At 42.9% G+C, this 17,143-nt stretch overlaps 1 long non-coding RNA gene across 1 annotated transcript in view; it reads right to left on the bottom strand.

Annotated features, from left to right (window-relative positions):
* LOC147021000 (uncharacterized) overlaps positions 1-17,143 on the bottom strand; it is a 57,743-nt gene that overhangs the window by 3,858 nt on the left and 36,742 nt on the right. The window contains exon 2 of the long non-coding RNA XR_015060698.1: positions 11,690-11,851. This is a non-coding gene — a long non-coding RNA (uncharacterized LOC147021000). The remainder of the gene's footprint in view (positions 1-11,689; positions 11,852-17,143) is intronic.

Below are 17,143 nucleotides of genomic sequence, written 5' to 3'. Positions count from 1 at the left end.
ATATATATAAATCTTCTTCTTCTTTCGGCTGCTCCCATTAGGGGTCGCCACAGCGGATCATCCATTATGATCCGCATAGTGATTTGGCACATGTTTTACGCCGGATGCCCTTCCTGACGCAACCCTGGTCGCCTCTTACGACACAGGGATATGGTACACCTATTTTAACCGGGGTATACACCGGCCCAGTATACTGGTACTCATTTCGCCGACCTCGGAAGGATGACAGGCTGAGTCAACCCCCTGGTGTATTAATTCAGTGGCTCAACGGGACTTGAACTCAGGACCTCTTGGATCCCAAGCCGCTGCCCTAACCACTGCGCCAACACCAGGCTCATATATATATATATATATAAATATATATATATATATATAAATATATATATATATATATATATATAAATATATATATATATATATATATATATATATATATATATATATATATATATATATATATATATATATATATATATATATATATATATATATATACGAAGTGGACTAACAGCTTAGTGGTTAGGGTGGCGGCTTGGGATCCCAGTGTCCTGAGTTCAAGCCCCGTTGGCTGCTGAATTAACACCAGGGGGTTGACTCAGCCTGTCATCCTTCTGAGGTCGGCGAAATGAGTGCCAGTGTACTGGTCCCGGTGTATGCCCCGGTTAGAATAGGTGTACCATATCCCTGTGTGTCGTAAGAGGCGACCAGGGTTGGCGTCAGGAAGGGCATCCGGCCATAAAACATTGCCTCAAGAAAAAGCCAAACCCCTGCACAGCAGGGAAAAATGGCTGTAAAAACGGTCATTATATATATATATATATATATATATATATATATATATATATATATATATATATATATATATATATATATATATATATATATATATATATATATATACATATATATATATATATATATATATATATATATACATATGTACCAATGAGGTCGCTCATCGGCATTTTTTTCATTTATTTATATTTTCATTTACGGATGCTTTCTGATGGTTCTGTGATTTTTTTTTCCCTCGTGTATCGGCTTCGGTGTCCTTCGGCACAAAATTACTTTGCTTCCCCATTGTCTCGGGTCATTCACCTGCATTTTTTCATTTTTTCCATTTGTTTTTTCATTCATTTATATTTTCATTCATGGATGTTTGCCAACGATTCTGTAAATTTTTCCAGTGTATCGGCTTGGATGGCCATCGGCACACAAAATTTCAGCTTTCTACATCACCCGGAAGGTACCGATCTTTAATATCAGTGGGTGAGTGAGTGAGTGAATCAGTGGTTCGAAAGAGCTTTATAAATACATATACATATACATATACATATACATATACATATACACATACACATATACAATATATAAATATATATACATATACATACACATATACATATATACATATACAGGGGGCTGCAAAAGTAGGTATACATGAAGGATTATACCAGTATTACCAGTATTATAATAGTGGTGCTCAGATTCATTTAAAACGAGAATTCATTCATTAATACCAGATTAATATGTTTATTATTGATATGTTATTATTGAAATGCTTGTATAATCAATAAAATACGTTTTGTGCGCACGTTTTGTTTTATACCTACTTTTGCAGCCCCCTGTATATACATATACATATATATATATATATATATATATATATATATATATATATATATATATATATATATATATATATATTTATGCATAGGCATATATATATGCATCGGCATATATATATATATATATATATATATATATATATATGCATAGGCATATACATATACATATAATACACACACATATATATATATGTATATATATCTACATACATATATACATACATATACATATTTATATATATATATACATATTTATATATATATATATATATATATATATATATATATATATATATATATATATATATATATATATATATACATAATGAAATGAGAGCCTCATAAGAAGTATTCCCTCACGTACTAATGTGAGACACTTTTCAATTCACTCCACGACTTGTGCAAATCCGAGATGCAACAAAGAACAAAGCTTCCTTTATATGGAGCGTATCAAAAGAAAGGCTTTTATTCAAATTGAGCGGTTGTGTTTGGCAAAGCAAGTGAAGTACACACCCATTCTGGATCTCTTCCGTGAAACTTTAACTAAGTGGAGAATTAATTCATGATTATCTGGTTTTTGTGATGTTTCTCAGTGCAGACAGAAAAGTGAAACATTGTGATTTTTGACTTACGAAGTGGACCGAGGATGTGCAGCATGGACTTCAGGTTTGGAGAACAACAAGCAAAAATAATCCCCCAAAAAACTATAACAGTCAGGTCCAACAGTGACCTCTCCTGGGCAGACCACAATCTCCAAGCCGGCACCTAAAGCCAGGTGCAGACTCGTCATTCTGCACATCGGCCTTCCTTGGTTCTGCAAAACTTATCGTGGCCTATCAAGTATTTGTTTGAAGTGCGATACATACACCTGCATCTTACCTCTCGCTCCTGGAAGACGTTGAGGCCAACGCTTTGAAAATCATCGGCATAACCAACCAATGGGCTGTCACATGGGGACAACTGCTCTCAAATCATACACTGATTCATGGTCTTTCAACCTTTGACTCCATGTTCTACACCAATCTTCTACACCATGTTTCAATCTCCTCCTCTCATGGCCTTGCTTCCAACTGTCCTTATAGCGTAACCTCCTCAGTTCTACCAGGGTGAAGACATTCAAGTATTCAACCAATTACACCCGCCTTGTCAACCTTTGAAAGTCCAGGCTCACATATCCACAGATGATTAATTTAATCTTACCACTCACCCGGCTCGATCTTATACAGGTCAAGTTTGCAAATCTACTGAAATTATGCTCTTCTGTGTCATGCAAAAACTTTCATCCACTGCCATCGTTTTATCCTCCTCTTGTATCATGGACCTTGTATAAAAAAATCATAATATATTTCGAGAAATGTTTGCTTGTTTTGTTTTTATTGTTTGTGTGTTTGACTTATATGCATTCCTAAACGACTGGACAGAATGAGTTAACTGGTGGTTGTATTCTGGCTGTGCTCAGAAAGTTTTTATGAGGGTAAAAAAGAAAAAGAAAATTAATCGTCCTGAATAGAATTCAGGGTGAGGGTAAGGACCCCAAATCTCTCTTGTAAATGTGTATCATATGGCACCACTTCCATTGTAAGGGGTATTACAAGTCATTCAAAATACGCCAATTCTTCTGCATGAAAATTATAGACATTAAATAAGTGGAGGAATTATCATATGATAATATCGTACTGTTTGTTTGTTTGTTTGACTTCTATGTACTCTAGAGCTGCTCAACAGAATGACTTGAAAATTAGTGGTTGTATTTGGGGTGATGGTTTTAGGCGGTTAAAGAAAAGCATAGCCCCCAAGGTTCGGGGTGGGGAGAGGACGCCAATTCTCCGTGTGAATGTGCATCGTATTGTATCACATCACTTGATGGAAACTGGAATGACAGGTTATAACATAAAAGTGGGGGAATTATGCCATCTGTAAAGGTTAGTTGGTCATACTTATGAGTACACCACAATACAACTGTGCAGTGTACTACCTTTTTCAGTTATAAAGTTACTAGTCGGTTATAAGTACAGAACATGTCGTGTTTGATGTCTTGCTGGGAGACTTGAGAGCTGTTCCCGTATACATACATATATATATATATATATATATATATATATATATATATATATATATATATATATATATATATATATGTATATATATATATGTGTATATGTATATGTATATATATATATATATATATATATATATATATATATATGTGTGTATATATATATATATATATATATATATATATATATATATGTATATGTATATGTATATGTATATATATATATATATATATATATATATATATATATGTATATGTATATGTATATGTATATATATATATATGTATATGTATATGTATATATATATATTGTTGCGAGCCAGGGGTCAGGAGAGAAAACCGCCAGGGGGGAAGCTATCTCAGGTTCCCACCAGACTCCCTGGAATTGCAGGCCGCCGCACATGGATAATTCTGTGACGCGGCGGGTCTGTAACCGACCATGAATGCCAATAACTCATCCATGTGACCTAGGGTCCTCCGTCTATGAAGTTAACCGGGTTACCTAATTAATCACGTGACCGAATTAGCGGAGGACACGCCGTCGGTACGCCTCGTCCTAACTGGATCACTTTACTGGAGCAGATGCAACCGAGCAACACTGCCAAGGACGTACCGGCTAAAAGGAACGGATCGTTGGGAATAAAGTCCTGGCTCGGTTCGGATACGGATCACGTTGGATCAATGAAAGAAAAGACAAAAACGAGCTGGGAACATTTCGACAAAGGATTTATTAACAAGTAGGCGAGGAAAGGTATGTGGCACAATTAATTGCATTTATTGTTGTGTTTGAGCAGAGAAAGGAAGAAAAGTGTGGTGCGACAATAATCAAGCAACTGACAAAAACAGACACAGAGCAGAGTTATCCCGATGTAATTCTTATACAATCTTTACTTAAGCAAGGACAGGCACAATCACACACACACACACACACACACACACACACACACACACACACACACACACACACACACACACACACACACACACACACACACACACCTCGATGAAGAGGAGTTAAAGAAGAGAAAAAGGAGAGGAGATGAGGCTCATGGTCTCTCAATACCTTGCACGATTGCCTGACTGTGCTACCAATATGTTTTGGGGGGATGCTCCACTGGGCGATACCTCCCTAACAGCTGGCACGTCATCTCTTGCTTCGTGGCAGTTCGTGCAGCTAGCATCGGTCCAGAGAATGAAACACGAACGTCAGGCATGAAGGGAGGGACTTGGGTGGAGCCAGCAGTGAGTGGGTGGAGAAAGACGGAATCCAAATCAAGTGGGCGGAGTGGCAGAAAGGATCAGGTGGGTGGGTGGACTCAGCGACGAGGTGGTGAAGAAAGGGTGGAATCAGCAGGCAAGTGGGTGGAGAAGGGCAGGTGGAGAATGCGAGTTGGAGATCCAGCGCGTGAAAGAGAGAGGAAGGACGGCTTCGCGATCCACCTTTTATAAACCTGCGGTGCAGGATGGGGGCACCACCCCAAAGTGATGTGTCGTCACCTGAATCGGGAGCTCTGATTGGCCCCGGCCACTTCGCAGGCCAGCTGTGATGGCCGGAAACGGCTCCACTCCACTTCCGGCAAGATGGCTCCAAGCTGCGGAATCGTCTCACTGCGAACCTCATGATATGAATCGTCTCACTGCGAACCTCATGATATGAATCGCCTTGCACCGAACTCCATGATATGAATCGCCTTGCACTGAACCCCATGCCGTGCCCCGGCAACCCGCACTTCGTGCTAGTCAATGTGATTGCTCCGTGGTGCGCCACACGACCCGAGTGATCCGGCTGCACAGCATGCCTCTGCCTGGTGACAGCTGCATCGAGGCGGAGGTGCGGGAAGATGTCTGGCATCCGTGGGAGACATTTGTGGCCGTCGTGGTGAGCGAAGACCAATGGTAAGACGTTATTGTAACTCCATGCGCAGACCTGACCAAAGATGAGTGTTATTCATGCCCCGTTTTGTACGATGATAAAGTATAATGGGCTGCGCTCGAGTCCGCCATTGTACACGTGGTCAGTGTGTGGGTCCACCTGCCATTGAGCATGCCCCGTACAGTGCGTGCGGGTCCGCCATTGTACACGTGGTCAGCGCGCGGGTCCGCCTGCCATTGAGCATGCCCTGTACAGTGCGTGCGGGTGGGCCATTGTACATGTGGTCAGCGCGTGGGTCCGCCTGCCATCAAGCGTGCCCTGTACAGTGCGTGCGGGTCTGCCATTGTACATGTGGTCAGCGCGCGGGTCCGCCTGCCATCGAGCATGCCCTGTACAGTGCCTGTGGGTCTGCCATTGTATATGTGGTCAGCGCGTGGGTCCGCCCGTCATTGAGCATCGTATTCGCGGTTATCAGAGGCGGTGGGATGCACAGTGCCAATCCTGATCCGTGCCATGAATTGAAGGAAAGAGCATAGATATAAGTGGAATGAAGAAGAATGTGCTGCGTGCATACTGTATGTTCTTAGCATTTGGTGGGTTGGTTATGCCTCTGATCGCCTGAACAGTGGGTGTGGGGTCGTCGCTGTGGGGCACGTGCTCCGTGTAGCGCTGCCGTTTATTGTTGGCTTCTACTGCTGCCCTTGGTCTTCTGTGAGGACGCATTCTTGCGCGAAGGGCACGGCTGTGGTTTTTACCGATTGGTGTCCGAGGGGAGTACCTGCCGGCCTCACGAGGACCCCTTGCTTAGATTTAACTCAGGAATATAGTAAAAAGAATAGGAATGAGGTTCAGAGATTTAATCAGACCTAGCTATGAGAGTTACACAACACACTGTCCGTTAGACCCACGAGACAAGAAGGAAGGGACTATCTGAATGTACATTAATAAAATAACTGGCTGGGGACCGCTGAATGTTGGCTGCTAATATACATATTATGAAAGAAGTTATATCAGCAAATTTGGATCTGAATACGAAAGCAGAAAAAAAAAGAATGCACTGGCAAGTTTGAAAAGACTGAAAGTGTTCCAAAATAACTGAATGAAAATAGATAAACCTCATTTTAATACCATGGTAAGCTGTGTAATTGCATTACCATGGATAATTTTTTTGGTTTTTTTAATGTAGAAAATAATACTTTTGGCAATCACAGACAAACTTTGATGTCATAAGCGAGGCCACAGACTCAGTGGACCCTCGTAAAAAACGATTATCCCACGTGTGTGAAGCGAAAAGCGGGTTTAAGCAATTGGTTCACTTCTGTCTTTCTGTCCACAAATTTCAGTTGATGATTGAGGAACAACATCATTTTTGGTTCGTCATCATCATCATCACCAGCAGTGACCACTATTTTCGTTGTGGCTATGTGTCTGTCTGTCTGTTTGTGACTCTCTCCAGAGCATAGCTCCGTGACGTTTGATGCGATCTTGATGAAACTTGGACACAAGCAAGATATCATGGACTAGTATTTTATTTTTTTCTCAATTTTTTTCTCGCAATTTCATTTCCTAGAAGCTGTGCGTAATGTCCATAAGTACAACATATAAAAAAAATCCGATTTGATTTGGTCAATTTTGATGGAAGAGATAGGTTTTTACGGTAGGGCTTCCTCAAAAGCTTCCACTAACTCAATTGTACCTATCGTGGCATTGTTCAATAATGCCCGCGAACCATCGTCGCCTCCCCGCTGGTCATTGAAAGTCTATATTATGAACATTAATCGGAAAGTGAACCTGTAGTTTTGCAGTACCTTGGCTCTGAATTCGTCCCAGTCATGCATGCGCAGAGGGGAGTAAGATTTTTCTTTTTTATTGTCTGCCTGTCTGGCAGTCAAACAGAATTGAAAATCATTCCAAACAGGAAACTTACTGTTTTAAGGACATCATAAAGGATACAAGCAACAGCATGAAGAGCTAATGTAATGTGTGCTCCAGATAGGGGATCACCCCACCCTTATCGATCAATTCGGTATGGCCAAGTGGAACCGTAAGTGAGACGTCGGCTAGTCTGACTGGAGTGAGCTAGTATGGTACAACCTCCCATCTACCAATGACATACTACGTCGAAACAATGGAAGAAACAGTCGATCGAGCAGGTTTGGAAGGTTTATAGATGAGCAAAGACACGTATTTACAAGCAGAGAGCAGTCACAAACAACAGTCTTAACCACCAGCACGTAAAAGACCCCCTTTTGGCCTTATCTCGAAAGCACAACACAGGCGCTTCATCCATCTGAGAAAGTAGACAAGAAAGGGGATAGATAAAGGAAGAAGTTGGGGCATGTTGTCGACCCCATTCTCACCTGCCTTGTTAATGCAATGTAAGCCTTCTATTCTCAACAACAACATATACATAATGGCGTTGTTTGCCAAAATGGAGGATTTTCAAGAAGTACTGGATGCTCGGAAGAAATAATTGGGATAGGAAGTCCCACCTCGTAACCGTGACGTCAATGGCAGAGGCACCAGCTGAGCTCGCTGATGTGCAGGCTGAACATGAGGACAAACTCTCCCCTTGATCCCTCTTAACTTGTCCTCCTCCTGCTGCATCAGGAATACTCTCCTCTCGACTTTCTGCCCCACTCTCCACATTTTATCTTTTTGCAGGCGCGGAGCCGAATTGAGAGTCTTTCTTGACTCATTCCACTGATTTATCTCACTCGATCTAGACTGGCCTTAATTGGGCACACTTTACTCTTGAGAGGGGGGGGGTCATATGTATTTATTTACTCGCAAGAACCACTTGTTGCTTTGCAGACTGGAATACTAAAGGGAGGGGAGGAAAAGGGGGGAGAGAAAAACAGAGGTGGTGGAGAGTGAGGAGGTGGAGGGGAAAAGAGAGGGGGGAGCGAGGAGGGAGGGAGAGTGAGGAGGGGTGGGGGAAGGGAAGGCAGACGTGTGGTGGAGTGTTGATTACGATTGATATTGTCTCATCAAAATGACTCTGCATAGAATAGCAGTGAAGATGGAAACAAAATAATGTCTGAAATCCATTTTCTACTGATCATACTATAAATACTGCCCTGAGACAAACACCGCCCGGACACATCCAGAGACAAACTCCCGTCCGGACATAAACCACCTGGACACGTCCGGAGATAAATACTGCCCAGATATGTCTGGAGACAGACACCATCCTGAGACAAGGACACGTCCGGGGACAAGCACCTCCCAGATATGTCCTGAAACAGACACGGCCCAGACAGTTCTGTGAGCAGACACTGTCCAGAGATAAACAACACCCAGACACAAACTCCGTTCAGAAACAAACACTGCCTGGACATAAACACCACCTGGACACATCCGGAGACAAACACCACCTGGAGATAAACATTGCCCGGACATGTTCGGAGAGAAAGAGAAGGAGGGGAGAGAGACAGAGAGAGAGAGAGAGAGAGAGAGAGAGAGAGAGAGAGAGAGAGAGAGAGAGAGAGAGAGAGAGAGAGAGAGAGAGAGAGAGAGAGGTGTGGGAGGGAGCTGCACTGTATTAGGAGGGGGCAGAGTGAGGATGGGACAGACAGAGAGAGATCGATAGATATGGGAGGAGGGGAGTTAGAGAGAAAATGTAATGCTTTATGAGCAACACACGTATGCGCGTGCACACACACATACACACACACACACATTAGTGCTTGGCCGATATCGGCAATTTTTCGGGAAACAGCAGATTGGAGTCAGTGTGATTACCGACGACAGTATATACTGTATACAACCCAAAAACCTTGAGTAACTTTCACCCTTGTTTTGGGGGAGTTTCAACAATCACTTTTTTTTTTAACCACATTGCATTAATATAGACGTTTCAGGGAGATGTGCATAAACATTAATATTTATTTAGCTGAATCAAAAATTTTGCTCGGTAATTTAGAAAACACGTTAATACAGCAAAATGCTTGGAAATCGGGTGTTATCAAATATATTTTGCTTTGAAACTCACAAAGAGAAACATATAACCTTTGTAAAGCAAATCCGATAACCTATTACTTTAGAAACAGTTGCAATGACAAAGGAAAACCTGATAAAACTTCCATATGATGTGGGTTGAAACTTTGCCACCACAATGCCCGTAACAGTCATGGCATGTCCACACACCCACAGAGAGTCTGTACAGATCCAAATTTCCCCATGTGTACCACGTCCGTGTATGCTGTGTACGTACCTCTACCTTGTATAGCAACTGCCGACTGTACATCCCGATCGGGACACGAACTGCACCACGATCGAATATAGGGCGCTCGGCAAGTGGCTTGAGCACTCAAGTAAGCACTCAAACAGAACGCCTGTCTTGGCAAGTGATTACCAATTGCCGTCGATAAACCCATGCACCCAAAAACTCCCAAGCAATGTCCAAATTGAACAAATGAATACTTTTTTCTCGCAGTTGGAACTGTTGCGAAGTTCATTTCTGGAGCTGAAATTTTGTAATTCTGCTTAACTTCAGAGATTCTCGAGGTTATGGCACGTGCGGAAATGAAATATAGCAACGAACGCTGGTTTCTCCGGGCGTTTATAAACATTGCAATGTACCCAGCGATTCTTAGCTATGATGATCAGGCATTCGATAATATGAGTGAGGAAAGTGAAAAATATACATCATCATTAAGAAATCTTCATGGCCTGTTCCAAGTCAAGGCATGGTTGAGCAGGCCAAAAAATATGGCAGCTTCAGATCCCAGCGAGGTAACCCAGGATCCGGCTTAATACCACGGAGAGCGAGGTGGCCGAAGATCGCCTGATAAATGATATGATTAAATAGGGCCGTTAATAATCTTCAAAAGGGTTGTTTTAATTAACCCAGGAAACTAATTTTCACTCTTGCACTTCCTTGGAGTTTTCTTAGTATGCATGCAAAGTTTCCGGCTGCTTGGGTTCATGGCTTTGGAGTTATGGAGGAGACACACACACAGACACGCAGGCACGCACAGACTTTTATTGGTATAGACTATAGAAAATCATGTATTTTTGATATCTCCCTGTAAGTTGGTGCCTTCTGCTGGATGCCTCATTTTCACCCCTGTCCGACGGAATGATTTCCGACAGGGAATGACAGGGTCTGTCGTACATGGAATACCCCCATCAGCTCATTTGCATATTTTAAATAAATAAACTTGACCTGGAAACTGCACAAGACTAAAATGAGAGAACTATGTGAGCCGGTGATTGTGTTTACATCACTGAACATGGCTCGAAGACTGGACTGAGCCCCTCCCAGAACATGTTTTATGACTCATTCTCCAGACCAGCCATTCCTACATGAGTCATTATTTTGTGACTCATGTAAGCCCCCTCGTGTACCATAATGGAAATAAAACACTCTCATTCCAACACCATCAATATTTATCATACGAATGTAGGTTCTTTCGAATAGAGCTCAGAGGTGATCCAAATTGTGAATCATAATCAACCAATCATTTTCACATCTTGGTTCATGTATGTACAAGTTTGCTGCATCTTTCCGCAGACCACATGCGAGTGCAGTGCATTTCAGACTTCTTAATAGCACCTCTAAATTTGGTGATATTTCATCGTGTGAAGATTTGGCATCAAAATTTATGTTCATCATGTTATCTTGAGGGTGCCCAACCGGGCATCCAAAACCCAACCACTTGTAAAATTTGGGTGCCCGACATTAAAATTAGGTGCCCCGGGCATCCGGACACCCGTTATTTTCAAGCCCTGTGCATACTGTTGCGAGAACAGCCATTGGGGGTAACGGAGGTAAGGTAGACCATTTATCTCATTCATAGATGTCTCGGCTCGGTGGTTGGTTTCACTGTGAAATGGTATATCATGTGTCAAGGTGTCTTTTTGTTCGCAGAAAACCAAAGTTTTTCCTGCCCTTCCGTAATAATGAGTCGAAAAGCACCGCCACTATCCCACATCCCTAATCCTCTAAATCATTCCCATTTGTGATCTGCCCGAATGTGTTCTTGAAATGGTGACAACACACAACAACCCCCACCCCAAGGGAGGCAAAAAGGTGACGAAGGTAGGGGCATGGCACCTTCGCAACTGTGTGAGAGGTAGGGGAATGTCCCAGAAGATCAGCGAATGAGACGCAGCTAATCAGCGTACCTGGTTGAGCACAGTTGCGAGAGCTGCAATGCAGTTGTAGAGAGGTGTTGGGCAGCATGCGAGAGAGTTGTTGGAGAGCACTCGCGTGTTGGTGTGCTGTGCTTTGCTCGTGAGCCGTGAGTTGCGATCTTCAGTGGAGGGACTCAAAACAGAGGATAAAGGCTGGAAAAAGAGCACAAAGAAGATCATGAACAGCAAACCAGCAACAGCCCGACATAGTCCGGACGAGGAGCACAGCACGTTCCGTGGAAAATGGCAACTACCGCCATAACCACCACACACAGGCATCGCACATGAAAGGGTCCTTTTCAGTCTTGTCACCTCTTTCCTCTCTTTAGTCTGTGTGTGCAAGTGGGTCTATGCTATTTGAACAAGCTGTCGTTTTTCCGTGAGGGATGTGGGGGATTGTTACAGGCACTTTGCTTGCAATGTCCCAATCTGTCTCTCTCTCTCTCTCTCTCTCTCTCTCTCTCTCTCTCTCTCTCTCTCTCTCTCTCTCTCTCTCTCTCTCTCTCTCTCTCTCTCTCTCTCTCTCTCTCACTCTCTCTCTCTCTCTCTCTCTCTCTCTCTCTCTCTCTCTCTCTCTCTCTCTCTCTCTCTCTCTCTCTCTCTCTCTCTCTCTCTCTCTCTCTCTTTCTCTTTCTCTTTCTCTTTCTCTTTCTCTTTCTCTTTCTCTTTCTCTTTCTCTTTCTCTCTTTCTCTTTATCTTTCTCTCTCTTTCTCTTTCTCTTTCTCTTTCTCTTTCTCTTTCTCTTTCTCTTTCTCTTTCTCTTTCTCTTTCTGTCTCTTTCTGTCTCTCTCTCTCTCTCTCTCTGTCTCACATTCGCCCTCACTCTCTCCCCAACCCTTTTGAATAAATCCTGTTCTGTTTCACTATTGAAGTGTTGGTTGGTGTGCGGTCTGGAATTCGGAACGTAAAGCTGCGTGGAAATTGCTGCCCAAAACCTCATTAAAAGATGGTACAATTGTGGTAGTTCGTCAAGTATTCGGCTCACTCGGCCCAATCTTTTTGAACTGAGTAACGAATCGTAGGCGATTAGGCTCGGAGTTACTGTGCATTGAGCACTGAAGAAAAGATCTATTGCGCTTTCCCAGCAGATGACGTTGCAGTCACGGATCACCATTCTAGCCCCTGGATCACCATTGCTGTCTCGGATGACCGTTCCAATGTATTTATACAGGCTGTGGCTTGAACAGGTACCCATTTTATCGATTGAACACAACAACCAGACAAAACTTTCTGCAGATGAATATGGAACAGAAAGAGTAATATGTGATGTTTGGTATAATGTCCATCCGAGTAGGACGGCACACATATTGATACCTCGCCCTGCTATGGAACACCAGTGTGACCGTTTATAGTTGGGTCGACATTCAAACCCAGGCTAGACCGCCAAGAGGCGGGTGTGCATACCTCTTGGCTATCTTACCAACACATACACACTATTAAGGTGCTCTCTGTACGTGCACCTGATCATTCATGGATTAGACATTAAATCCTACACAATTGAAAATGGGACAGGTGTTCCTACCAGTGAATGTGAAGAAGTCATTGATTGGATAATAACTGTAACAGCCTCAAAATTAAATGTAATTAGTAATTACATGTTAATGCATGCTTTCGAGGGAACTCGTAAACAGTTATCATGACGCAAAAGGGTTGTCAGTTTTTGTTGTTGTTGTTGTTCTTCTTCTTTTAGTCCTTTTACAGCTCATGGAAAACCTGCTGATCAGTAAATCTGTGCCCTGGTATTGTGACGTAATAGGTCATTGTTTCATGAACACCATCGATCAATTAGAATATGTTGTTATGAACAACAATTGCAACCTGTTCATTGAATCATCAACATTCATAAATTTTTTCCACCCACATTGGTTATGACTTATGGATGATCGCTCGTCCTGAGTTAATATTGTTTTTTTACTTCCTGGAACCAGGAAAATCAAGGATACTGTTGATTGTTCATTCCCTCCACCACCGAAGGTGAAGAAGGTTTTGTTTTTCACCCCCTTTTTTGTCTGTCTGTTACTTGTAAAATCTAAAAATTTTCAAGGACGTTGGTTCGTCGATTTTGTTATTCTGTCTGTTTGCGTCTGTCAATCCACCAGCAGGTCACAATTTAAAACCGATCTTCACAAAACTTCACCAAGTTAGAGATAAGAGGTAGTCTCCATTGAGAAGCCGATTGATTTTGAGGTCAAAAGTCATCTTGAGGCCAAATTTATAAAATCGTCATGAGACAAGGGGGGGGGGGTGGAAAGGACAAATCAGTGGGGAACAGAGACACTAGGAGATCTGTGGAAGGGAGAGGGATGGGGTGGGGAACATGTGGTATACAAGATGGACATTACAGGAACTTTCAGGAAGGAAAGCAGGGAATTTGAAGGAGGTGGGTTTGGGGTGGATTAACGGGGGTAGAAAAGATCGAGGATTTGGATGGGGGACGATAAGAGGTGGTGGTGAACAGCTGTTTTGAAGGCCTGGAGGGAAGAATGGGATTGAACACAGTGAGGGAGTTTGTTCCAAAAGTGGGGAAAAAGAGGAATGAAGGAGTGAAGGTGAGCAGTGATTCATGATTTTGGAAGTTTTACCAAAAGGGAGTTGTTGGCGGACCTTGAGCGCCCTGCGGAAATATGGCGGGGACAAATCGCACACAGAGCAAAGGGGGGGGGGACCGGAGAAGAGACGGTAGAAGAAAGAAAGACCACCGACCTACTTGTGGTGAGAGAGTGAGAGGCCCAAAGACTCGGCCTCATCGCGGGAGATGCCAATGATCCAAAATACCTTGGTTTCCACAGCGTGAAGCTGACAAAGGTGAGAGGCAGGAGCACCAGCCCAGAGGAGAGAGCAGTTCTCCATCAGGCTGCAATTGAAAGTTTTGTTTGTGGTCAAGAGCTCAGCTCAGGTAGACCGAGGAAGGACTTTGCACGACGGAAGATTCCCTGTCAGCGACTGGCTTTGGAGGCCAGGTTGGAAATGTGGATTTCCCAGCAAAGATCATGGCAGATAGTGAGACTCAGAAGCTTGAATGAAAAGACTTATTCCAGAGGATTATTGAGAAAGTGGATGGGGGGGGGGTTCCAAATGGTCCTTTCGGAGAGACATCATGAGAGTGTAAGATTGATGACAGTTGTAGAGAGGTGTTGGACAGCGTGCGAGATTAACCCAAGTTAAAGAGCAATTTCATCGTGCATTACTGAATTGGGAAACCAACGATTTTTGAGATCAAAAGGTCAAAGGTCAACTCAAGGCCAAACTTCTAGAATCAAATTTCACCTGAAAAATCATCAGTTTTCATCTGATTAACCTGAAAATTAAGCAGCAATTGCATAGTGCATCAATGAATTTGGAAACCAACTATTTTTGAGGTCAGAAGGTCATCTCAAGTTGAAACTTCTGAAATCATCAATTTCAATTTGAAAAATCCTCAATTTTCATCAGATTCACTTGAAATTTGAAGAGGATTTACATTTCAGGTCACTGAATTCAACGACCAATTATTTTTGAGGTCAAACTTGTTTCATGGATTTTGCATGTATCGTGCTCTGCGCGACGTCTTCTTGTTCGTTTGTTTGTCCGTCTGTGTGCGGGATGTCTCAAAAAGTTGCAGACAGATTCGGATGAAATTTGGTGGGCAGGTTCTGTTTGTAACAAGGATGAACTGATTAGATTTTGGTGAAGATCCGGATCCAGCTACTATAATTTTTTTAAAGTATTTCTTCACCATTAGGAGATGGGGCCAAAATCGATATATATCACAGTATCTCGAAAAGTTGTCGAGGGATTTGGACAAAAGTTGGTGGACATGTTGGGTATGTGAAAAGGAAGAATTGTTTCAATTTTGGTGAAGATTCAAATGCAGATCCGGATCTGCTAATTTTTTAAAGTGATTCTTCACCATTATGCCTGGTGTTGGCTTAATGGTTAGGGTGGTGGGCTTTGGATCCCAGGGTCCTGAGTTAAAATCCTGCTCAGCTGTTAAATTAATACGAGGTGGGGTTCCGAGGTCAGCAAAATGAGTGCCAGCATGCTGGTATCCTGTGTCGAAGTGGCGACCCATCCAGGATTCTGCCCAACAGCGAAGGAGACTGCTGAAGCTGCATCAACGCTCTGCACAGAGTATGGTCCCAATCTCCTCCTTCACCATTGAGAGAGAGGGCCAAAAACGATATAGTACTGTATATATATAGCGTGATATTTCAAACATGTATTGGGCCTGATTTGTTCTCATGGATCAGGTATTACGTGCTGGAAGTATGTGCTCTACCGAGTGCCCTGCTAGTTTAAAAGGCTGAAGTTGTTCTCGGAGGCAAATCTGAAAGACGTCACTGAAAGTTTGTTGAAGACGTTGCAGAAGGAATTTTTTACAAAAAAAACAACAGATTAATCGCACCAGACTGTCGTATGAACTTATTGATGGCACTCATTGTTATTATCGACATCCAGCCGGTATGGGCTTGCATAACGACTCCCCAAAGTATGACATGTCAGTGGAGTCAACTGCGTGATATTTAAAGGCAAAAGGGGGATTTCAAAACAAGTCAGATGAAGCCTCAAGGAGAGCATCGCAAACACCGGATTCCAGGTGGGCCTGACCGAAGGGCCTATCCGATTGCGCGAACCCGACACTGGGCTGCGGATGCGTCCCTAACGCTCCTGGGAGACCTTGTCCTACGTGCGCCGACGACACAAGTGACGGGTGATCGGTCGGTTGAACAGTTCCGATATTAAGCCTCTTGAGCACAGGTAAGCAACTCCGTCCCAAGGTTTAATACGTTGTATACAGGTGCACGCATGTACGATATGCTTTGGCTTTGGTACCCAACCCACCGAAACGTGTGATCCTGAACCAGGGATTGTGCCAAAAACACATCAGCATGAATGAATCGCCATTAACGAAAATTTGTTGAGCATATATAAACGGATTGTGTTGTCAAAAAAACAAACAATCATGAAATTATTGCAAATGTTAAGTGGTTGTGGGGAATCCCCACTGCAGTGCGTTGATCACCTGAATTCAGAGGTTTTGGGGTGATGTGTGGGCACGCGGTGTAGATATTTGATGTCAAGAATCAATTTAAACATTGTTTTTCTCCCCTCGTGTGGATATGTTTGTGGCACGAGGATTGCGCTTCATCGAACGTTCTGTTCGTTTTCGGTTTCCCCGCAAGTCAGGCTGTTGAGGGTACAGCGCTCCCTCGTGTGGACACCTCGCATGTACAAGGTGCCCTGGATGAGGTTGTTCGTTTTTTGACAGCAAGATATCTGCTGACTGGAAGTGGTCTACAAATTGTCACAGGCCTTGGCTTGTTCAAAACTGGCAGGGAATATTTAATGTTAATACTCAAGTTGCAAAGCTGTGTGGGAAGGAAGGACAAAGGCTCCAGTTGCACAAAGCATTCTTTAGGAAAGATTTGAGGATTTACTTAAATATTTCATCAAGTTTCCCCTTC

This window comes from Eptatretus burgeri, chromosome 8, assembly GCF_056783735.1.
Source record: "Eptatretus burgeri isolate ZD-2024b chromosome 8, Ebu_testis_v1, whole genome shotgun sequence".
NCBI classification, from domain to species: Eukaryota; Metazoa; Chordata; class Myxini; order Myxiniformes; family Myxinidae; genus Eptatretus; species Eptatretus burgeri.
The sequence above is the reverse complement of the archived record's forward strand: the minus strand, read 5'-3'. Positions and strand labels throughout refer to the sequence as shown.